The following is a 26,461-nucleotide window of genomic DNA, read 5'->3' on the forward strand; positions in this document are numbered from 1 at the left end:
AGCAAAATTTTCTGTGGAGAGCACTGAGCAATGTTAGCAACTGTGTATAACATGGCTACATACAATGCTGCTGGCAGATGGCTTACCACACGCGCACGCTCCTGAGCTCACCTAGGATTACTCTTTAACAGTGGATACCAAGAGAACTAAGCAAAATTGATTAATAGAAGACAAAATTTAAAAAGTTGTTTAAAATGTCATGCTCTACCCAATTTATGTAAGTTTACTTTTGACTTTACTTTCCCTTTTATCATTTTTGCACACAACCATTTAGAATAATTAAAAGAACACTAAAACATTACAAGATCAAACTTTTACTGTGTTTTTTTTTCTCTCTCCACATTCACAGTAACATATGTGCAGCACAGTTTTTACCATACAGCTGGGCCAAGCACTGAACATGGTTATGTACCTCTGTATGTTGATGCCATATAAACGCAGGTTTAAGTATAAAACCAATGTCCCACTACTAGGTAAGGACCAACTCCCTGTACAGTGACATAATATAAAAATGTATTGGTAAGTAGAAAGCGTTGTTCCATTTTCATACTCTCCTCATCTCAGATGAGACCACTTTTGTTAGATGACTCAAAAGATCAATCATTTTAACATCTATAAAACAGCAATATAATGCTAGTAGTCCAAAGGTCTCTCTGCTAAATACATGCTATCTTATTAACCTACCATTTCAGAGATTCAGACTGTAATAGATCTGAATGGGTTGCCATTGGCTGTCCTACATCAACATTTATTTATATAACCAATGGCACTTTATAAACAAGGAAGGAAATAAACAAAAAACCCAGGTTCAACTTTCTTCAAACACATATCAATGCATGACAAAGACATAATATAATTGACCTGCTGGAGTGATGGTTCTGTGTATTCAGCAGTTTCTATTGTGTGAATCAGATCATTGTCAATTAGGAATAAATATTACTGTCCTGTACAACACATTCAAAGTGATAACTCCTGCAAAATTACTTCCACCAAACTGCTGAATTACTTCCAGAAATGACAAACCATGTTTGTTGATTTCTACTGTACAAAACGACATTACAAAGAAATACAAGATAAAGGAATGTAGATTACACATCAATGCACTGTGTCCTAAAAAAGAAAGATGTCAGTTGAAAGTGCAGGTGTCGACTAACTACTTAGTTCTGTTAACTTAAGGACATGTGAGAATGTTAAAAAATATTTTAAAGTTAAAAACAAAATTTATGCTTACCTGATAAATGTATTTCTTTCTTGACACGATGAGTCCACAGATCATCATTAATTACTGTTGGGAATATCACTCCTGGCCAGCAGGAGGTGGCAAAGAACACCACAGCAAAGCTGTTAAATATTACTTCCCTTCCCACAACCCCCAACGACCGAAGGAAAAAGAAAGAAAGGAAGTAACCCAAGGTGCCTGAGGTTTATAAAACAAAAAGACTGTCTGAATAAACAGGGCGGGCCGTGGACTCATCGTGTCAATAAATAAATTGATCAGGTAAGCATAAATTTTGTTTTCTTTCTAATGACACAAAGCCACGGATTATCATTAATTATTGTTGGGAATCAATACCCAAGCTAGAGTACACAGATGATATGGGAGGAACAAGACAGGTAACCTAAACAGAAGGCACAACAGCTTGAAGACCCCTTTCATCCAAAAGAACCTCAACCGAGGTAAAAGAACCAAATACATTGAAAAAATGAGCAAGGAAGGCCAAGTTGTCTCCTTACAGATCTGTTCTACATAAAATCTATTTCTTGAAGGCCCCAGGCGAAAACACCACCCTAGTGGAGATAACAGTAGTTCGATCAGGAGGCTGCTCTCCAGCAGCCCTACGACTAACACTTCCCAACTAGAGAGAAAGAAGTGAGTCCTACGACCAACACTTCCCAACTAGAGAGAAAGAAGTGGCGGAAACTTTCCAGCCTTTATGATTATCCAGAAAACCACAAACAAAAGACTGACAAAAGACCTTCTAAGAGCCCGCACAACATCTAAGTTGTGCAACAGACATTACTTATTAGAAAAAATCTTAGGATAGGAAGAAGGAATAACCAGTTCCTTATTAAAATCTCTGTCCGACAAAACCTTAGGAAGAAAAATCCAAACTTGGAATGAAAAACTGCCTTATCTGCCAGAAATACGAGATAAGGAAAACCAAACTGCAGTACTGAAACCCTCTGCGCAGAATAAACTTAAACTTTCCAAGATAACAACTAAATATCTATGGAAAGCCTAGACTCAAACAGAACAAAGTTAAGACTCCAAGGGAACAAATACCTCAGACACATTCCTGAATCAAACCAGGACCTGATAAAAGGATTGGACATCCGGCACATCCGCCAGACGCTTGAGTAGCCAAATAGAAAGATGAAACCGACTTAAGGATACGGACAGATAACCCCTACTCAAGACCCACCTTTAGAAAAGATAAGAGCCATGGGGTCCTGCCACATCTTATAGAACCTTTCTAGTAATAGGCTTACAAATCTGAATCGGTCTCAATAACCGATTCCAAAAACCCATGTTTAGCTAAAATCAATCAAACAATCTCCAAGCAGTCAGTCTCAGAGCAACAATATTTGGATGAAGGAAGAACCCCTGAAATAGAAGATCCTTCCTCAGTGGAAGTTTTCACAGAAGTAGAAAACAGCATCTCTACTAGATCCACCTACCATATCATGCGAGGCCACGCAAAAGCTTAGTAGAAAAGCAATGCTCTCTCCTACTTGATCTGAACAATGACTCTCGATAGAAGAGCAAACAGAGCAGGAAGATACGCTAACCTGAAGTTCCAAGGAACTGCCAGAGCATCTAATAGAGAGGCTAGAGGATCTTTGACCTCAAACCGAACTTGGAAACTTGATGTTCTGACACGACCGCATCAGAACCCAATCTGGTACCCCCATTTTGTAGATAAGTTGGAGAACACTTCCAGATGGAGTTTCCACTCCCCGGAATGGTAAGTCTGTATGGTTAGATTCGCTTCCCAGTTATTCAACCTAGAAATGTGGATGGCCGAAAGACAGTAACTGTGAGCACCCGCCCACAGAAAAAACCTGAACACGTCCTTCATAACTAAGGAACTCGGAGTTCCTCCCTGGAGGTTGACGAAACCACAGGGGCTATGTTGTCTGACTGGAACCCGAAAACTGGGCTAAAGACAACTGAGGCCAAACATCAGAGCATTGTAAATCACTCTCAACTCCACATGTAAAGGGGGAACCGACATCTCCCAGAACCATAGTCCCTGTGCCTTCAACAAAACCAGGCCCCTCCCCAGCCCAGTCAGCAGGTGGCCGCAGAAAAGTCTCCGGAGCATGAGACCGATCTCAAATCCATCAGATCTCAGAACCATCATGGGAAGAGACCCTTGTCGACTGAACTAGCTTCTCTGAGACAATCCTTAATCGACCCTGCAACCTGCAGGTTGCTACAGAGCTCAGTCACAGTGCATTAGCATACTGAGCTATCTGTCCGGCTCCACCGTCAGAGCATGCACAACTGCAGAGCTCTCAAACTGTATCGAGCAAGGGAATGATGTCCATAGAAAACACCATCAGACCAATCACCTCCCTACACAGAGCCACTGATTGTCAAACAGTAGACTGAACTGAGAGGCAAAAAAGAAAATTTATGTTTACCTGATAAATGTATTTCTTTTTTGACACGATGAGTCCACGGATCATCTAAATTACTAATGGGATATTCACCTCCTGGTCAGCAGGAGGAGGCAAAGAGCACCACAGCAGAGCTGTTAAATAGCTCCTCCCCTCCCTCCCACTCCAGTCATTCGACTGAAGTTAGGAAGAGAAATGAAAAGCCAAAGTGCAGAGGTTTCGGAAGTTTCTGAAGTACAATAACCCACAACCTGTCTAAAAGAACAAGGCGGGCCGTGGACTCATCGTTTCAAAAAAGAAAAACATTTATCATGTAAGCATAAATTTTCTTTTCTTTTTTAAGACACGATGAGTCCACGGATCATCTTAATTACTAATGGGATTCAATACCCAAGCTAGAGTACACAGATGATACGGGAGGGACAAGACAGGTAACCTAAACGGAAGGCACCACTGCTTGAAAAAAACCCTTTCTCCCAAAAGCAGCCTCAGCCAAAATAAAAGTATCAAATTGGAAGAACTTTGAAAAAGTGTGAAGAGAGAACCAAGTTGCAGCCTTGCACATCTGTTCCACAGAAGCTTCATTTGTGAATGCCCATGAGGAAGCAACAGCCCTCATGGAATGAGCTGTAACTCTCTCAGGAGGCTGCAGTCCAGCAGTCTCATATCCAAAACGTATTATACTATTCAGCCAAAAAGAAAGAAGTATCCGTAGCTTTCTGTCCCTTATGTTTTCCTGAGAAAATCACAAACAAAGAAGAAGACTGACGAAAGTCCTTAGTTGCCTGTAAATAAAACTTTAAAGCACAGATCATGTGCAAATTGTGCAGAAGACTTTCATTCTGAGAAGGATTAGAACACAAGGAAGGAACAACAATCTTCTGATTAATGTTCCATTCAGAAACAACCTTAGGAAGAAAACCTAAATTGGTACGTAAAACTAGCTTATCTGAATGGAAAATAAGATAAGGAGACTCATACTGTAAAGCCGAGAGCCCTGCCACTCTCCAAGCAAAAGAAATAGCCACAAGAAATAAAACATTCCAAGATAACAATTTAATTTCTAAGGAATGCATAGGCTCAAACGGAGCCCCTAGAAGAACTTTGAGAACTAAAGTCAGACTCCATGGAGGAGTAACTGGTTTGAACACAGGCCTGATCCTGACCAAGGCCTGACAAAAAGATTTAACATCTGTAACATCTACCAGACATTTGTGTAACAAAATAGATAAAGCTGAGATTTGACCCTATAGGGAACTCGTCGACAAGCCATTCTACAAACCATCTTGGATAAAAGACAAAAATCTAGGAACCCTAACTCTACTCCATGAGTAGCCCTTGGATTCACACCAATAAAAATATTTACGCCAAATCTTATGGTAAATCTTTCTAGTCACAGGCTTATGAGCCTGAATCATGGTTTCTATGACCAAATCAGAAAAACCCCACTTGGATAAAATTAAGCGTTCAATCTCCAAGCAGTCAGCTTCAGAGAAACTAGATTTGAGTGAAGGAAGGGCCCCTGAATCAGAAGGTCCTTCCTCAATGGGAGTCTCCACAGTGGCAGAGATGCCATTTCCACCAGATCCGCATACCAAATCCTGCGAGGCCAGAGCTATGAGGATCACCGAAGCCCTCTCCTGTTTGATTCGAGCAATTCCCTGAGGAAGGAGCGCAAACGGAGGAAATAGGAATGCTAGACTGAATGTCCAAGGGACCGCCAGGTCATCTATCAGCTCCGCCTGGGGGTTCCTGGAATTCTGACGAGATGCCAAGAGATCCAATTCCGGATGACCTCACTTGAGAATCAGGATTGAAAACACTTCCGGATGGAGTTCCCACTCCCCCGGATGAAAGATCTACTTGCTCAGGAAATCCGCCTCCCAGTTGTCCACCCCTGTGATGTAGATTGCCAACAGGCAGCAAGAGTGGGTCTCCGCCCACTAAATTATTTTGGATACATCAATCATCAGGGAGGAACGAGCAGTTCCTTAGCGATGATAGAGGTAAGCCATTGACGTTATATTGTCCGACTAGAACCTGATAAACTGGACCGAGGCTAACTGGGGCCAGTCCAGAAGAGCATTGTAGATCGCTCTCAGCTCCAGAATGCTTATAGGAAGAACAGACTCCGACTGAGTCCAAACCCCTTGAGCCCTTAGGGAGCCCCAGACTGCTCCCCACCCTAGAAGGCTGGCGTCTGTTGTCACAATCACCCAAGATGGTCTGCAAAAGCAGGTTCCCTGGGAGAAAAAACCCCAGAGACAACCACCATTGAAGAGATCCTTACCTCCTGTTCCAGTAGTATTCGAGTAGACAAATCCGTATAATCTCCATTCCATTGCCTGAGCATGCTTAACTGCAGAGGTCTGAGGCGAAAACTGAGCAAACGGGATGATGTCCATTGTCGTTGCGACAGCTCGGTTACCTCCATGCACTGAGCCACTGATGGCCGAGGAGTGGACTGAAGGACTAGACAAGAATCGATAAAATTTAATTTCCTGACTTCTGTCAGAAAAATCATCATAGATATGGAGTCTATTATGGTTCCCAAGAAGGTTACCCTTGTGCTTGGGACTAAGGAACTCCTTTCCCAAATTTACCTTCCACCCGTGAGAACGCAGGAAGGCTATGAAATCTTGCTTGCTGGAAGAATGGCACCTGGACTAGTATGTCGTCCAGATAGGGCGCCACTCCAATGCCCCATAAACGAAGCACTTCCAACAGCAATTCCCATACCTTTCTGAAAATTCTGGGAGCTGTGGCAAAACCGAAAGGAAGAGCCACAAACTGGAATAGTTTGTCCAGAAAAGCAAACCTTAGAAACTGGTGATGAATCTTGTGAATGTGCACATGAAGGTACGTGTCCTGTAAATCCACTGTTGTCATAAATTGACCCTCTTGTATAAAAGGAAGAATGGAACGAGTACTTTCCATCTTGAAGGACGGTACTCTGAGAAATGTATTTAGACTCTTGAGATCTAAAATTGGTCTGAAGGTTCCCTCTTCTTGAGAACCACAAACAGATTGGAATAAAAACCAAGACCCTGTTCCTGTATTGGAATTGAAACAATCACTCCAAAGTCTGAGAGGCCTCCTATGCAATGTAAGAATGCCTCTCTTTTTGTCTGGTCTGCAGATAATCTTGAAATCAGAAACCTGCTTCTGGGGGGGGCAAAACCTTTTTAACTCTGTTGTCCATTTTTGTTTTTTTTTCTCTTATCCTGGGGGAGAAGAAGATGACCCTTACTTCCCGTGATATCAGAGATAATTTCTGACAAGCCAGGTCCAAGCAAGGTCTTCCCCTTGTAAGGAATTGCTAAACACTTAGACTTAGAGGACACATCCACAGCCCAAGGTTTTAACCATAAGGCTCTGCGGGCTAGAATAGAGAAATCTGAAATCTTTGCTCCCAGATTGATAACTTGAAGGGAAGCATCAGTAATAAAGGAATAGCTAATTTAAAAGCTTTTATCCAATCCTGGATTACATCCAGGGAAGTTTCCGTCCCGATAACATCAGACAACGCATCAAACCAATATGCCACTGCACTAGTGACAGTAGCAAGGCACACATATGGTTGTCATTGTAAGCCCTGGTGTACATAGATCTTCTTGAGTAAACCCTCCATAGGATCTTTTGAAGGCACAACTATCCTCTATGGAAATAGTAGTTCTCTTAGCTAAAGTGGAAACAGCTCCTTTCACCTTGTGAACTGTTTGCCAAGCCTCCTTAATAGAGTCATGCTATGGGAAACATCTTTTTAAATATAAGAGATGGAGAAAAAGAAATACCCAGACTCTCCCACTCCTTATCTCAGAAGCTCGGTCAGGTACCGAAAAACGTCTCAAGGAAGGAACCTCGAAATATTTGTTGAGCTTACTGTACTTAGGAAAAACAACTACAGTGGAGTCGCTGTCATCCAAAGTAGCTAAAACCTCCTTAAGTAACAGACGGAGGTGCTCTAGCTTAAACCTGAAAGAAACTACTTCAGTATCAGCAGGAGGAATTATACTGTCAGAAACTGAAATTTTATCCTCAGATGCTACCAAAGTATCCTCTTCCTCAGTCTAGGAGGGGACTTCTGAGATAGCAACAACCGTGACAGAAACCTCGTTCACTGAATGTTTAATTTTCCAGAAACTGAAATTTTATCCTCAGATGCTACCAAAGTATTCTCTTCCTCAGTCTAGGAGGGGACTTCTGAGATAGCAACAACCGTGACAGAAACCTCGCTCACTGAATGTTTAATTTTCCTCTTGCACTCTCCCTGCTGCATGGGAAAAGCTAACAAATGCACCCGAGATCACCTAGTACAAGAGGGAAGCGATGCCTTGCAAGATAACTCCCGAAGGAGTTGTGGAGGAAACGCAGGGCACTGGATGAATGGACGCTAAGTTTTTAGGACACTTAAGGAGAAGGCTGTGGCATATATTGAACATTGTCAGAATGCTTCTTGCCATATTCAAGACAATGCTGGCTCTGAAAATGTAAAATCCTCTCAATACATGGAGGAACAGAAATTTATTTTACCGTTCCACATTAGCATAAAGGCATAACGCACATGTAACCTCTATATTCGCATTTAACATAATAAGGCTTTCTGCGTCTTGAAATTCCTAAATGTGCTATACATTTATTCCATTAACATAGGATAAGCCATTAATATGGCGTAGGGCCACTTAGACCAGCAGAATTCACAATTTGATTAACTCAAATAGGATGGTACTGTGTCTTTAAATGTTAAAAAAACCTTACATTTAGACCATTAACAGTAGATAAGCTAACATATATGGCGTAGGGCCTCTTGGACCAAAAGACATCACAAGTTGTTTGACTTAAAATTGGGTGGTACTGTGCCTTTAAATGTTAAAAAAACAGTGCTTTATTTTTACAATATGGTTCTTAACGTACAAGCAGAAAATCTCAACTGGCAGAGATGTCTGTCTGCTACCGTAAAATTGACTAACAAAACAGCAGGCATCCGAACCACTTTAAGCTATTCTTAGTATGCATGAGAAGCATCCCTGCTACATGACCGCAGCAGAGGAGACCCCCCTTCGCTCTTCGTTTACCGGGATTGTGTATAAAAGGCGTGCAAACTTTCTCTTTAGTGTTGCGTAGCCTAGCTCCGCCCATCATGGGTGTATCAAGCTGGATCTCCCGAGCGGCTAATTCGTGAAAATGGAGCCGTCTGGAAAATTAACCCACCTCATAGCCATTTAAAGACAAACCTCCCGATCGGCTAGAAAGTAAAATGCAGCCGTCGGGAGTAGTGAGTTGCACTACCATGAGTAACACCTAACCTGTATAATAAGGCCAATCCAAGTCGGTTAAATAAAATAAGACTTGTGCTCTTTTAACTTGCTAACATGGAGAAATCCCCATAAAAAATTAGAGCCACTTCTCCACGTCCTCCAGTGCCTGCAACCACTGCCCAATAACTTATCCTCACTCCCATGGATAATGTCATTAAGTGTCCATAAAAATAATAAAGTGCCAATTTTTCTGTGTCTCCAGAAAATAAAACTTAGCACTTACCTTAGAAATCTGCCCGGCAGTAAGGCAGCTCACACGGCTTGCGAGGTTTCTTTTTTTCCTCTCCCTCACATTGGCCTATGGAAAACAAAAAACATCATTTATGTAAGAACTTACCTGATAAATTCATTTCTTTCATATTAGCAAGAGTCCATGAGCTAGTGACGTATGGGATATACATTCCTACCAGGAGGGGCAAAGTTTCCCAAACCTCAAAATGCCTATAAATACACCCCTCACCACACCCACAATTCAGTTTAACGCATAGCCAAGAAGTGGGGTGATAAGAAAAAAGTGCGAAAGCATTAAAAATAAGGAATTGGAATAATTGTGCTTTATACAAAAAAATCATAACCACCACAAAAAGGGTGGGCCTCATGGACTCTTGCTAATATGAAATAAATGAATTTATCAGGTAAGTTCTTACATAAATTATGTTTTCTTTCATGTAATTAGCAAGAGTCCATAAGCTAGTGACGTATGGGATAATGACTACCCAAGATGTGGATCTTCCAAGCAAGAGTCACTAGAGAGGGAGGAATAAAATAAAGACAGCCAATTCCGCTGAAAATAATCCACACCCAAAATAAAGTTTAAATCTTATAATGAAAAAAACTGAAATTATCTACCAAAAACTGCTTCAGAAGAAGAAAACACATCAAAATGGTAGAATTTAGTAAAAGTATGCAAAGAAGACCAAGTTGCTGCTTTGCAAATCTGATCAACCGAAGCTTCATTCCTAAACGCCCAGGAAGTAGAAACTGACCTAGTAGAATGAGCTGTAATCCTTTGAGGCGGAGTTTTACCCGACTCGACATAAGCATGATGAATTAAAGATTTCAACCAAGATGCCAAAGAAATGGCAGAGGCCTTCTGACCTTTCCTAGAACCGGAAAAGATAACAAATAGACTAGAAGTCTTTCGGAAAGTCTTAGTAGCTTCAACATAATATTTCAAAGCTCTAACTACATCCAAAGAATGCAATGATCTCTCCTTAGAATTCTTAGGATTAGGACATAATGAAGGAACCACAATTTCTCTACTAATGTTGTTAGAATTCACAACCTTAGGTAAAAATTTAAAAGACGTTCGCAACACCGCCTTATCCTGATGAAAAATCAGAAAAGGAGACTCACAAGAAAGAGCAGATAATTCAGAAACTCTTCTAGCAGAAGAGACCACCTCCATAGGAGGCAAAGTTTGTAAAACTGATTTGTGGGTGTGGTGAGGGGTGTATTTATAGGCATTTTGAGGTTTGGGAAACTTTGCCCCTCCTGGTAGGAATGTATATCCCATACGTCACTAGCTCATGGACTCTTGCTAATTACATGAAAGAAATAAGGAATTGGAATAATTGTGCTTTATACAAAAAAAATCATAACCACCACAAAAAGGGTGGGCCTCATGGACTCTTGCTAATATGAAAGAAATGAATTTATCAGGTAAGTTCTTACATAAATTATGTTTTCTTTCATGTAATTAGCAAGAGTCCATGAGCTAGTGACGTATGGGATAGCAGATACCCAAGATGTGGAACTTCCACGCAAGAGTCACTAGAGATGGAGGGATAAAATAAAGACAGCCAATTCCGCTGAAAAAATAATCCACAACACAAATCAAAATGTTTTAATCTTATAAAGAAAAAAAATGAAATTATAAGCAGAAGAATCAAACTGAAACAGCTGCCTGAAGTACTTTTCTACCAAAAACTGCTTCAGAAGAAGAGAAAACATCAAAATGGTAGAATTTAGTTAAAGTATGCAAAGAAGACCAAGTTGCTGCTTTGCAAATCTGATCAACAGAAGCTTCATTCCTAAAAGCCCAGGAAGTAGAAACTGACCTAGTAGAATGAGCCGTAATACTTTGAGGCGGGGATTTACCCGACTCTACATAAGCATGATGAATCAAAGACTTTAACCAAGACACCAAAGAAATAGCAGAAGCCTTCTGACCTTTCCTAGAACCAGAAAAGATAAATAGACTAGAAGTCTTTCTGAAATCTTTAGTAGCTTCAACATAATATTTCAAAGCTCTTACTACATCCAAAGAATGTAAAGATCTCTCCAGAGAATTCTTAGGATTAGGACACAATGAAGGGACAACAATTTCTCTACTAATGTTGTTAGGATTCACAACTTTAGGTAAAAAAAATCAAATGAAGTCCACAACACCGCCTTATCCTGATGAAAAATCAGAAAAGGAGATTCACAAGAAAGAGCAGATAACTCAGAAACTCTTCTAGCAGAAGAGATGGCCAAAAGAAACAACACTTTCCAAGAAAGTAACTTAATATCCAGAGAATGCATAGGTTCAAATCGAGGAGCCTGTAAAGCCCTCAGAACCAAATTGAGACTCCAAGGAGGAGAGATTGACTTAATGACAGGCTTGATACGAACCAAAGCCTGTACAAAACAATGAATATCAGGATGATTAGCAATCTTTCTGTGAAAAAGAACCGAAAGAGCAGAGATTTGTCCTTTCAAGGAACTTGCAGACAAACCCTTATCCAAACCATCCTGAAGAAACCATCTTGAAGAAATTGTAAAATTCTAGGAATTCTAAAAGAATGCCAAGAGAATTTATGTGAAGAACACCAAGAAATGTAAGTCTTCCAGATTCGGTAATAGATCTTTCTAGACACAGATTTACGAGCCTGTAACATAGAATTAATCACTGAGTCAGAGAAACCTCTATGACTAAGTATTAAGCGTTCAATCTCCATACCTTCAAATTTAATGATTTGAGATCCTGATGGAAAAATGGGCCTTGAGACAGAAGGTCTGGCCTTAACGGAAGTGTCCAAGGTTGGCAACTTGCCATCCGAACAAGATCCGCATACCAAAACCTGTGTGGCCATGCTGGAGCCACCGGCAGTACAAACGAACGCTCCATTAGGATTTTGGAAATCACTCTTGGAAGAAAAACTAGAGGCGGAAAGATATAAGCAGGTTGATAATTCCAAGGAAGTGACAACGCGTCCACCGCTTCCGCTGAGGATCCCTGGATCTGGACAGATACCTGGGAAGTTTCTTGTTTAGATGAGAGGCCATTAGATCTATTTCTGGAAGCCCCCAGATTTGAACAATCTGAAGAAATACCTCTGGGTGAAGAGACCATTCGCCCGGATGTAACGTCTGGTGACAGAGATAATCCGCTTCCCAATTGTCTATACCTGGGATGTGAACCGCAGAAATTAGACAGGAGCTGGATTACGCCCATACAAGTATCGAGATACTTCTCTCATAGCCTGAGGACTGTGAGTCCCCCCTTGATGATTGATATATGCCACGGTTGTGACATTGTCTGTCTGAAAACAAATAAACGATTCTCTCTTCAGAAGAGGCCAGAACTCTGAAAATCGCACAGAGTTCCAAAATGTTGATTGGTAATCTCGTCTCCTGAGATTCCCAAACCCCCTGCGCTGTCAGAGATCCCCATACAGCTCCCCAACCTGAAAGACTTGCAGCTGTTGCGATCACAGTCCAGGTTGGACAATCAAGAGAGGCCCCTTGAACTAAACAATGGTGATCCAACCACCAAGGCAGAGAGGAACAAACATTGGGATTTAGGGACATTAATTGTGATATCTTTGTATAATCCCTGCACCATTGGTTCAGCATACAAAACTGGAGAGGTCTCATGTGAAAACAAGCAAAAGGGATTGCGTCCGATGCAGCAGTCATGAGACCTAAAATTTCCATGCACAAAGCTACCGAGGGGAAAGATTGAGACTGAAGGTTTCAACAAGTTGAAACCAATTTCAGACGTCTCTTTTCTGTTAGAGACAAAGTCATGGACACTGAATCTATTTGGAAACCCAAAAAGGTTACCCTTGTCTGAGGAATCAAGGAACTCTTTGGTAAATTGATCCACCAACCATGTCTTTGAAGAAACAACACAAGTTGATTCATGTGAGATTCTGTAGAATGTAAAGACTGAGCAAGTACCAAGATATCGTCCAAATAAGGAAATACCGCAATACCCTGCGCTCCCTGATTACAGAAAGAAGGGCACCGAGAACCTTCGAAAAGATCCTTGGAGCTGTTGCTAGGCCAAAAAGAAGAGCAACAAACTGGTAATGCTTGTCTAGAAAAGAGAATCTCAGGAACTGATAATGGTCCGGATGAATTGGAATATGAAGATATGCATCCTGTAAGTCTATTGTAGACATATAATGCCCTTGCTGAACAAAAGGCAGAATAGTCTTTATAGTCACCATCTTGAATGTTGGTATCCTTGCATAACGATTCAATATTTTTAGATCCAGAACTGGTCTGAAAAAATTCTCTTTCTTTGGCACAATGAACAGATTTGAATAAAACCCCAGGCCCCGTTCCAGAACTGGAACAATTACCCCAGCTGACTCCAGATCTGAAAAAACATTTCAGAAACGCTTGAGCCTTTACTGGGTTTACTGGAATGCGTGAAAGAATCTTCGCACAGGCGGTCTTACCTTGAAACCTATTCTGTACCCTTGTGAAACAATGTTCTGAATCCAAAGACTTTGAATCAAATTGATCCAAACATCTTTGAAAAATCGTAACCTGCCCCCTTACCAGCTGTGCTGGAATGAGGGCCGCACCTTCATGCGGATTTGGGAGCTGGTTTTGACTTTCTAAAAGGCTTGGATTTATTCCAGACTGGAGAAGGTTTCCAAACGGAAACTGTTCCTTTAGAGGAAGGGTCAGGCTTTTGTTCCTTATTCTGACGAAAGGAACGAAAACAATTAGCAGCCCTATATTTACCTTTAGATTTTTTATCCTGAGGTAAAAAGGCTCCTTTCCCCCAGTAATAGTTGAAATTATTGAGTCTAACTGAGAAACAAATAATGTATTACACCTTGGAAAGAAAGAGAAAGCAAAGTTGACTTAGAAGTCATATCTGCATTCCAAAACTTAAGCCATAAAGCTCTTCTGGCTAAAATAGCTAAAGACATATACCTGACATCAATTCTAATGATATCGAAAATGGCATCACAAATAAAGTTATTAGCATGTTGAAGGAGTTTAACAATGCTATAAGCATTATGGTCTGATACTTGTTGCGCTAAAGCCTCCAACCAGAAAGTTGAAGCTGCAGCAACATCAGCCAAAGAAATAGCAGGTCTAAGAAGATTACCTGAACATAAATAAGCCTTCCTTAGAAAGGATTCAAGCTTCCTATCTAAAGGATCTTTAAATGAAGTACTATCTGCCGTAGGAATAGAAGTACGTTTAGCAAGAGTAGAGATAGCCCCATCAACTTTGGGGATTTTTCCCCAAAACTCTAATCTATCAGATGGCAAATGGTACAATTTCTTAAACCTTGGAGAAGGAGTAAATGAAGTACCCAGACTATTCTATTCCCTAGAAATTACTTCTGAAATAGCATCAGGAACTGGAAAAACTTCTGGAATAACTACATGAGGTTTAAAAACTGAATTTAAACGCTTAGTAGTTTTAATATCAAGAGGACTAGACTCCTCCATATCTAATGCAATTAACACTTTTTTAAGTAAAGAACGAATAAACTCCATCTTAAACAAATATGAAGATTTATCAGTGTCAATATCTGAGGTAGAATCTTCTGAACCAGATAGATCCTCATCAGAAATAGATAAGTCAGAATGATGGCGGTCATTTAAAAATTCATCTGAAATATGTGAAGTTTTAAAAGACCTCTTACGTTTACTAGAAGGAGGAATAACAGACAGAGCCTTCCGAATAGAATTAGAAACAAATTCTTTAACATTAACAGGAACATCCTGAACATTAGATGTTGAAGGAACAACAACAGGTAATGGATTATTACTAATGGAAATGCTATCTGCGTTTGATAGTTTATCATGACAACCAACACAAACTACAGCCGGAGGAACAGTTACCAAAAGTTTACAACAAATGCACTTAGCTTTTGTAGAACCGACATCAGGCAGCGCTTTTCCAGAAGTAGATTCTGATCCAGGGTCAGGTAGTGACATCTTGCAATATGTAAAAGAAAAAACAACATATAAAGCAAAATTATCAAATTCCTTAAATGGCAGTTTCAGGAATGGGAAAAAATGCAAAATGAAACAAGCCTCTAGAAAACCAGAAGCAACTAAAAAGTGAGACTGAAATAACGAAAAAAACTGGCGCCAAGTATGACGCCCACATTTTTGGCGGCAAGTATAACGCCCATATTTTTGGGCGCCAAAAAAACGTCTGCAATACACATACGTAAAAAATGACGCAATTACGTGAAAACTTCCGGCGCCAACTATGAAGCCGGAAATGACTAAATGTTTGCACCAAAAAAGTGTAGCGCAAAGAATGACGCAATAAATAGAAGCATTTTCTGCACCCGCGAGCCTAACAGCCCGCAATTTTGAAAAAAAGTCAATTGAAAATTGAAAGATAAGAAAAAAATACAATTTATATGCATTTTCCCAAAAAAACAGAATTTATGCTTACCTGATAAATTACTTTCTCCAACGGTGTGTTCGGTCCACGGCGTCATCCATAACTTGTGGGAGCCAATCAGGTTACCTAAACGGAAGGCACCACGGCTTGCAAAACTTTTCTCCCAAAAATAGCCTCCGAAGAAGCAAAAGTATCAAATTTGTAGAATTTGCAAAAGTGTGCAGGGAAGACCAAGTCGCTGACTTACATATCTGATCAACAGAAGCCTCGTTCTTGAAGGCCCATGTGGAAGCCACAGCCCTAGTAGAGTGAGCTGTGATGCGTTCGGGAGGCTGCCGTCCGGCAGTCTCATAAGCCAATCGGATGATGCTTTTCAGCCAAAAGGAAAGAGAGGTAGCAGTAGCTTTTTGACCTCTCCTTTTGCCAGAATAAACGACAAACAGAGAAGACGTTTGTCTGAAATCCTTTGTTGCTTCTAAATAGAACTTCAAAGCACGAACTACATCTAAATTGTGTAACAAACGTTCCTTCTTTGAAACTGGATTCGGACACAAAGAAGGCACAACTATTTCCTGGTTAATATTCTTGTTAGAAACAACCTTTGGAAGGAAACCAGGTTTAGTACGCAAAACAACCTTATCTGAATGGAACACCAGATAGGGCGGATTACACTGCAGAGCAGATAACTCAGAAACTCTTCTAGCAGAAGAAATAGCAACCAAAAACAGAACTTTCCAAGATAACATCTTGATATCTATGGAATGAAGAGGTTCAAACGGAACAACTTGAAGAACTGAAAGAACTAAATTCAGACTCCAGGGAGGAGTCAAAGGTCTGTAAACAGGCTTGATCCTGACTAAAGCCTGAACAAAAGCTTGAACATCTGGCACAGCTGCCAGTCGTTTGTGTAACAAGACAGATAAAGCAGAAATCTGTCCCTTTATAGAGAACTCGCAGATAATCCCTTATCCAAACCTTCTTGGAGAAAGGAAAGGATCCTAGGAATTTTGATCTTACTCCATGAGAATCCCTTGGATTCACACCAACAGATATATCTTTTCCATATTTTATGGTAAATTTTTCTAGTTACAGGTTTTCTGGCTTGTACCAGAGTATCTATCACAGAATCCGAAAACCCACGCTTAGATAAAATCAAGCGTTCAATTTCCAAGTCGTCAGCTGGAGAGAAACTAGATTTGGATGTTCGAATGGACCCTGTACTAGAAGATCCTGTCTCAAAGGTAGCTTCCATGGTGGAGCCGATGACATATTCACCAGGTCTGCATACCAAGTCCTGCGTGGCCACGCAGAAGCTATCAAAATCACTGAGGCCCTCTCCTGTTTGATCCTGGCTACCAGCCTGGGAATGAGAGGAAACGGTGGAAACACATAAGCTAGGTTGAAGGCCCAAGGCGCTACTAATGCATCCACTAGAGTCGCCTTGGGATCCCTGGATCTGGACCCGTAGCAAGGAACCTTGAAGTTCTGACGAGACGCCATCAGGTCCATGTCTGGAATGCCCCATAATTGAGTCAACTGGGCAAATATCTCCGGGTGGAGTTCCCACTCCCCCGGATGGAATGTCTGACGACTCAGATAATCCGCCTCCCAGTTTTCCACTCCTGGGATGTGGATCGTAGATAGGTGGCAGGAGTGATCCTCCGCCCATTTTATGATTTTGGTCACTTCTCTCATCGCCAGGGAACTCCTTGTTCCCCCCTGATGGTTGAAGTAAGCAACAGTCGTCATGTTGTCTGATTGGAATCTTATGAATCTGGCCTTTGCTAGTTGAGGCCAAGCCCTGAGAGTATTGAATATCGCTCTCAGTTCCAGAATGTTTATCGGGAGAAGAGACTCTTCCCGAGACCATAGACCCTGAGCTTTCAGGGAGTCCCAGACAGCACCCCAGCCCACTAGACTGGCGTCGGTCGTGACGATGACCCACTCTGGTCTGCGGAAGCTCATTCCCTGGGACAGGTGATCCTGGGTTAGCCACCAACGGAGTGAGTCTCTGGTCTTCTGATCTACTTGAATCACTGGAGACAAGTCTGTATAGTCCCCATTCCACTGTTTCAGCATGCACAGTTGTAATGGTCTTAGATGAATTCGCGGAAAAGGAACTATGTCCATTGCTGCAACCATCAACCCTACTACTTCCATGCACTGAGCTATGGAAGGACGTGGAACAGAATGAAGAACTTGACAAGCGTTTAGAAGTTTTGACTTTCTGACATCTGTCAGGAAAAATCTTCATTTCTAAAGAATCTATTATTGTCCCTAAGAAAGGAACTCTTGTCGATGGAGACAGGGAACTCTTTTCTATGTTCACCTTCCACCCGTGAGATCTGAGAAATGCCAGGACGATGTCTGTGTGAGCCTTTGCCTTTGAAAGAGACGACGCTTGTATCAGAATGTCGTCCAAATAAGGTGCCACTGCAATGCCCCTTGGTCATTGCTAGAAGGGACCCGAGTACCTTTGTGAAAATCCTTGGAGCAGTGGCTAGCCCGAATGGGAGAGCCACAAACTGGTAATGTTTGTCCAGAAAGGCAAACCTTAGGAACTGATGATGATCTTTGTGGATAGGAATATGTAGATACGCATCCTTTAAATCCACGGTAGTCATAAATTGACCCTCCTGGATTGTAGGTAAAATTGTTCGAATGGTTTCCATTTTGAACGATGGAACTCTGAGAAATTTGTTTAGAATTTTTAAATCCAGAATTGGTCTGAAAGTTCCCTCTTTTTTTGGGAACTACAAACAGATTTGAGTAAAAAACCCCTGACCTTGTTCCGCAGTTGGAACTGGGTGTATCACCCCCATCTTTAACAGGTCTTCTACACAATGTAAGAATGCCTGTCTCTTTATTTGGTTTGAAGATAAGTGAGACATGTGGAACCTTCCCCTTGGGTGTAGTTCCTTGAATTCTAGAAGATAACCCTGAGAAACTATTTCTAGTGCCCAGGGATCCTGAACATCTCTTACCCAAGCCTGAGCAAAGAGAAAGAGTTTGCCCCCTACTAGATCCGGTCCCGGATCGGGGGCTACCCCTTCATGCTGTTTTGGTAGCAGCAGCAGGCTTCTTGGCCTGTTTACCCTTGTTCCAGCCTTGCATCGGTTTCCAAGCTGGTTTGGTTTGCGAAGCATTACCCTCTTGTCTCGAGGCTGCAGAGTTGGAGGCCGGTCCGTTCCTGAAATTGCGAAAGGAACGAAAATTAGACTTATTCTTGGCCTTGAAAGGCCTATCTTGTGGAAGGGCGTGGCCCTTACCCCCAGTGATGTCTGAGATAATCTCCTTCAATTCTGGCCCAAAAAGGGTTTTACCCTTGAAGGGGATATTAAGCAATTTTGTCTTGGAAGATACATCCGCTGACCAAGACTTTAGCCAGAGCGCTCTGCGCGCCACAATTGCAAACCCTGAATTTTTCGCTGCTAATCTAGCTAACTGCAAAGCGGCATCTAAAATAAAGGAATTAGCTAACTTAAGTGCATGAATTCTGTCAATAACCTCCTCATACGGAGTCTCTCTACTGAGCGACTTTTCTAGTTCCTCGAACCAGAACCACGCTGCTGTAGTGACAGGAATAATGCACAAAATAGGTTGCAGGAGGTAACCTTGCTGTACAAAAATCTTTTTAAGCAAACCCTCCAATTTTTTATCCATAGGATCTTTAAAAGCACAATTATCCTCGATAGGAATAGTAGTGCGCTTAGCTAGTGTAGAAACTGCCCCCTCGACCTTAGGGACTGTCTGCCATAAGTCCTTTCTGGGGTCGACCATAGGAAATAATTTCTTAAATATAGGAGGGGGGACAAAAGGTATGCCGGGCTTCTCCCATTCCTTATTCACTATGTCCGCCACCCGCTTGGGTATAGGAAAAGCGTCGGGGTGCACCGGAACCTCTAGGAACTTGTCCATCTTGCACAATTTTTCTGGAATGACCAGGTTGTCGCAATCATCCAGAGTAGAGAGCACCTCCTTAAGCAGAGCGCGGAGATGCTCTAATTTAAATTTAAATGTCACAACATCAGGTTCTGCCTGTTGAGAAATTCTACCTGAATCAGAAATTTCCCCATCTGACAAAACCTCCCTCATGGCCACTTCAGATTGGTGTGAGGGTATGACAGAACAATTATCAGCGCCTTCCTGCTCTACAGTATTTAAAACAGAGCAATCGCGCTTTCTCTGAAATGCAGGCATTTTGGATAAAATATTTGCTATGGAGTTATCCATTACTGCCGTCAAATGTTGCATAGTAACAAGCATTGGCGCGCTAGAAGTACTAGGGGTCTCCTGCGTGGGCAAAACTGGTATAGACACAGAAGGAGATGATGTAGAACTATGTCTACTCCCTTCATCTGATGAATCATCTTGGGCAACTTTACTATCTGTGGCAGCACTGTCCTTACTTTGTTTGGACGCTATGGCACAATTATCACACAATTTTGAAGGGGGAGACACAATGGCTTCCATACATACAGAACATAGTTTATCTGAAGGCACAGACATGTTAAACAGACTTAAACTTGTCAATAAAGTACAAAAAACGTTTTAAAACAAAACCGTTACTGTCCCATATTTTTGGGCGCCAAAAAAACGTCTGCAATACACATACGTAAAAAATGACGCAATTACGTGAAAACTTCCGGCGCCAACTATGAAGCCGGAAATGACTAAATGTTTGCACCAAAAAAGTGTAGCGCAAAGAATGACGCAATAAATAGAAGCATTTTCTGCACCCGCGAGCCTAACAGCCCGCAATTTTGAAAAAAAGTCAATTGAAAATTGAAAGATAAGAAAAAAATACAATTTATATGCATTTTCCCAAAAAAACAGAATTTATGCTTACCTGATAAATTACTTTCTCCAACGGTGTGTTCGGTCCACGGCGTCATCCATAACTTGTGGGAGCCAATCAGGTTACCTAAACGGAAGGCACCACGGCTTGCAAAACTTTTCTCCCAAAAATAGCCTCCGAAGAAGCAAAAGTATCAAATTTGTAGAATTTGCAAAAGTGTGCAGGGAAGACCAAGTCGCTGACTTACATATCTGATCAACAGAAGCCTCGTTCTTGAAGGCCCATGTGGAAGCCACAGCCCTAGTAGAGTGAGCTGTGATGCGTTCGGGAGGCTGCCGTCCGGCAGTCTCATAAGCCAATCGGATGATGCTTTTCAGCCAAAAGGAAAGAGAGGTAGCAGTAGCTTTTTGACCTCTCCTTTTGCCAGAATAAACGACAAACAGAGAAGACGTTTGTCTGAAATCCTTTGTTGCTTCTAAATAGAACTTCAAAGCACGAACTACATCTAAATTGTGTAACAAACGTTCCTTCTTTGAAACTGGATTCGGACACAAAGAAGGCACAACTATTTCCTGGTTAATATTCTTGTTAGAAACAACCTTTGGAAGGAAACCAGGTTTAGTACGCAAAACAACCTTATCTGAATGGAACACCAGATAGGGCGGATTACACTGCAGAGCAGATAACTCAGAAACTCTTCTAGCAGAAGAAATAGCAACCAAAAACAGAACTTTCCAAGATAACATCTTGATATCTATGGAATGAAGAGGTTCAAACGGAACAACTTGAAGAACTGAAAGAACTAAATTCAGACTCCAGGGAGGAGTCAAAGGTCTGTAAACAGGCTTGATCCTGACTAAAGCCTGAACAAAAGCTTGAACATCTGGCACAGCTGCCAGTCGTTTGTGTAACAAGACAGATAAAGCAGAAATCTGTCCCTTTATAGAGAACTCGCAGATAATCCCTTATCCAAACCTTCTTGGAGAAAGGAAAGGATCCTAGGAATTTTGATCTTACTCCATGAGAATCCCTTGGATTCACACCAACAGATATATCTTTTCCATATTTTATGGTAAATTTTTCTAGTTACAGGTTTTCTGGCTTGTACCAGAGTATCTATCACAGAATCCGAAAACCCACGCTTAGATAAAATCAAGCGTTCAATTTCCAAGTCGTCAGCTGGAGAGAAACTAGATTTGGATGTTCGAATGGACCCTGTACTAGAAGATCCTGTCTCAAAGGTAGCTTCCATGGTGGAGCCGATGACATATTCACCAGGTCTGCATACCAAGTCCTGCGTGGCCACGCAGAAGCTATCAAAATCACTGAGGCCCTCTCCTGTTTGATCCTGGCTACCAGCCTGGGAATGAGAGGAAACGGTGGAAACACATAAGCTAGGTTGAAGGCCCAAGGCGCTACTAATGCATCCACTAGAGTCGCCTTGGGATCCCTGGATCTGGACCCGTAGCAAGGAACCTTGAAGTTCTGACGAGACGCCATCAGGTCCATGTCTGGAATGCCCCATAATTGAGTCAACTGGGCAAATATCTCCGGGTGGAGTTCCCACTCCCCCGGATGGAATGTCTGACGACTCAGATAATCCGCCTCCCAGTTTTCCACTCCTGGGATGTGGATCGTAGATAGGTGGCAGGAGTGATCCTCCGCCCATTTTATGATTTTGGTCACTTCTCTCATCGCCAGGGAACTCCTTGTTCCCCCCTGATGGTTGAAGTAAGCAACAGTCGTCATGTTGTCTGATTGGAATCTTATGAATCTGGCCTTTGCTAGTTGAGGCCAAGCCCTGAGAGTATTGAATATCGCTCTCAGTTCCAGAATGTTTATCGGGAGAAGAGACTCTTCCCGAGACCATAGACCCTGAGCTTTCAGGGAGTCCCAGACAGCACCCCAGCCCACTAGACTGGCGTCGGTCGTGACGATGACCCACTCTGGTCTGCGGAAGCTCATTCCCTGGGACAGGTGATCCTGGGTTAGCCACCAACGGAGTGAGTCTCTGGTCTTCTGATCTACTTGAATCACTGGAGACAAGTCTGTATAGTCCCCATTCCACTGTTTCAGCATGCACAGTTGTAATGGTCTTAGATGAATTCGCGGAAAAGGAACTATGTCCATTGCTGCAACCATCAACCCTACTACTTCCATGCACTGAGCTATGGAAGGACGTGGAACAGAATGAAGAACTTGACAAGCGTTTAGAAGTTTTGACTTTCTGACATCTGTCAGGAAAAATCTTCATTTCTAAAGAATCTATTATTGTCCCTAAGAAAGGAACTCTTGTCGATGGAGACAGGGAACTCTTTTCTATGTTCACCTTCCACCCGTGAGATCTGAGAAATGCCAGGACGATGTCTGTGTGAGCCTTTGCCTTTGAAAGAGACGACGCTTGTATCAGAATGTCGTCCAAATAAGGTGCCACTGCAATGCCCCTTGGTCATTGCTAGAAGGGACCCGAGTACCTTTGTGAAAATCCTTGGAGCAGTGGCTAGCCCGAATGGGAGAGCCACAAACTGGTAATGTTTGTCCAGAAAGGCAAACCTTAGGAACTGATGATGATCTTTGTGGATAGGAATATGTAGATACGCATCCTTTAAATCCACGGTAGTCATAAATTGACCCTCCTGGATTGTAGGTAAAATTGTTCGAATGGTTTCCATTTTGAACGATGGAACTCTGAGAAATTTGTTTAGAATTTTTAAATCCAGAATTGGTCTGAAAGTTCCCTCTTTTTTTGGGAACTACAAACAGATTTGAGTAAAAAACCCCTGACCTTGTTCCGCAGTTGGAACTGGGTGTATCACCCCCATCTTTAACAGGTCTTCTACACAATGTAAGAATGCCTGTCTCTTTATTTGGTTTGAAGATAAGTGAGACATGTGGAACCTTCCCCTTGGGTGTAGTTCCTTGAATTCTAGAAGATAACCCTGAGAAACTATTTCTAGTGCCCAGGGATCCTGAACATCTCTTACCCAAGCCTGAGCAAAGAGAAAGAGTTTGCCCCCTACTAGATCCGGTCCCGGATCGGGGGCTACCCCTTCATGCTGTTTTGGTAGCAGCAGCAGGCTTCTTGGCCTGTTTACCCTTGTTCCAGCCTTGCATCGGTTTCCAAGCTGGTTTGGTTTGCGAAGCATTACCCTCTTGTCTCGAGGCTGCAGAGTTGGAGGCCGGTCCGTTCCTGAAATTGCGAAAGGAACGAAAATTAGACTTATTCTTGGCCTTGAAAGGCCTATCTTGTGGAAGGGCGTGGCCCTTACCCCCAGTGATGTCTGAGATAATCTCCTTCAATTCTGGCCCAAAAAGGGTTTTACCCTTGAAGGGGATATTAAGCAATTTTGTCTTGGAAGATACATCCGCTGACCAAGACTTTAGCCAGAGCGCTCTGCGCGCCACAATTGCAAACCCTGAATTTTTCGCTGCTAATCTAGCTAACTGCAAAGCGGCATCTAAAATAAAGGAATTAGCTAACTTAAGTGCATGAATTCTGTCAATAACCTCCTCATACGGAGTCTCTCTACTGAGCGACTTTTCTAGTTCCTCGAACCAGAACCACGCTGCTGTAGTGACAGGAATAATGCACAAAATAGGTTGCAGGAGGTAACCTTGCTGTACAAAAATCTTTTTAAGCAAACCCTCCAATTTTTTATCCATAGGATCTTTAAAAGCACAATTATCCTCGATAGGAATAGTAGTGCGCTTAGCTAGTGTAGAAACTGCCCCCTCGACCTTAGGGACTGTCTGCCATAAGTCCTTTCTGGGGTCGACCATAGGAAATAATTTCTTAAATATAGGAGGGGGGACAAAAGGTATGCCGGGCTTCTCCCATTCCTTATTCACTATGTCCGCCACCCGCTTGGGTATAGGAAAAGCGTCGGGGTGCACCGGAACCTCTAGGAACTTGTCCATCTTGCACAATTTTTCTGGAATGACCAGGTTGTCGCAATCATCCAGAGTAGAGAGCACCTCCTTAAGCAGAGCGCGGAGATGCTCTAATTTAAATTTAAATGTCACAACATCAGGTTCTGCCTGTTGAGAAATTCTACCTGAATCAGAAATTTCCCCATCTGACAAAACCTCCCTCATGGCCACTTCAGATTGGTGTGAGGGTATGACAGAACAATTATCAGCGCCTTCCTGCTCTACAGTATTTAAAACAGAGCAATCGCGCTTTCTCTGAAATGCAGGCATTTTGGATAAAATATTTGCTATGGAGTTATCCATTACTGCCGTCAAATGTTGCATAGTAACAAGCATTGGCGCGCTAGAAGTACTAGGGGTCTCCTGCGTGGGCAAAACTGGTATAGACACAGAAGGAGATGATGTAGAACTATGTCTACTCCCTTCATCTGATGAATCATCTTGGGCAACTTTACTATCTGTGGCAGCACTGTCCTTACTTTGTTTGGACGCTATGGCACAATTATCACACAATTTTGAAGGGGGAGACACAATGGCTTCCATACATACAGAACATAGTTTATCTGAAGGCACAGACATGTTAAACAGACTTAAACTTGTCAATAAAGTACAAAAAACGTTTTAAAACAAAACCGTTACTGTCTCTTTAAATTTCAAACAGGGCACACTTTTTTACTGAATATGTGAAAAACTATGAAGGAATTGTTCAAATTTAACCAAATTTTCACCACAGTGTCTTAAAGCATTCAAAGCATTGCACCCCAATTTTCAGACCTTTAACCCTTAAAATGACGAAACGTTTATAGTTTTAACCCCTCTACAAGTCCCAGCTACAGCCTTTGCTGTGACTTTACCAAACCCAGGGGGGTATACGATATCAAATGAAACCTTCTAGGGACCTTTTCAACTACTTCCAGACCCATACACATGCAGCTGCATGTCCTGCTCTCAAAAGTAACTGCGCAGTAATGGCGCGAAAATGAGGCTCTGCCTACTACATAGAAGGCCCTTCCTGACTGGGAAGGTGTCTAAACCAGTGCCTGACCTAAAAAAACGTTCTCCACAGATATAAAATGTGAATTTCAACCTCAAGTTGTATAAAATGCCCAAATAAAGCAATCGATCTAGCCCATAAAGGTGTCTACCAGTTTTATAGCCCATATTAAGCCCTTTATTCTGTTTAAGACTAAGAAAATGGCTTACCGGTCCCCATGAGGGGAAAAATGACAGCCTTGCAGCATTACACAGTCTTGTTAGAAATATGGCTAGTCATACCTTAAGCAGAAAAGTCTGCCAACTGTTTCCCCCAACTGAAGTTATCTCATCTCAACAGTCCTATGTGGAAACAGCAAACGATTTTAGTTACTGCTGCTAAAATCATACTCCTCTCACAAACAGAACTCTTCATCCTTTTCTGTTTCAGAGTAAATAGTACATACCAGCACTATTTTAAAATAACAAACTCTTGATAGTAGAATAAAAAACTACAACTAAACACCACATACTCTTCACCATCTCCGTGGAGATGCTGCCTGTGCAACGGCAAAGAGAATGACTGGGGTGGGCGGAGCCTAGGAGGGACTATATGGACAGCTTTTGCTGTGCTCTTTGCCATTTCCTGCTGGGGAAGAGAATATTCCCACAAGTTATGGATGACGCCGTGGACCGGACACACCAATGTTGGAGAAAATGAAACTGGCAGTCTGAAGAAGGAATACCGATTATCCTGAATCATGGCAAATATAGGTTTAAACACATATATTTAGAACTTTACATATAAAGTGCCTAACCATAGCTTTGAGTGTCATGAAAAGAAATAAGACTTACTTACCCTAAGACACTCATCTACATATAGTAGATAACCAAACCAGTACTGAAACGAGAATCAGTAGAGGTAATGGTATATAAGAGTATATCGTCGATCTGAAAAGGGAGGTAGGAGAAGAAATCTCTACGACCGATAACAGAGAACCTATGAAATAGATCCCCTAGTGGAAGACCATGGTATTTAAATAGGCAATACTCTCTTCACATCCCTCTGACATTCACTGCACTCAGAGGAAAACCGGGCTTCAGCCTGCTGCGAAGAGCATATCAACGTAGAAATCTAGCACAAACTTACTTCACCACCTCCATGGAAGGCAAAGTTTGTAAAACTGAATTGTGGGTGTGGTGAGGGGTGTTTTATAGG

Source organism: Bombina bombina, chromosome 7 (assembly GCF_027579735.1).
Source record: "Bombina bombina isolate aBomBom1 chromosome 7, aBomBom1.pri, whole genome shotgun sequence".
Lineage (NCBI taxonomy): Eukaryota > Metazoa > Chordata > Amphibia > Anura > Bombinatoridae > Bombina > Bombina bombina.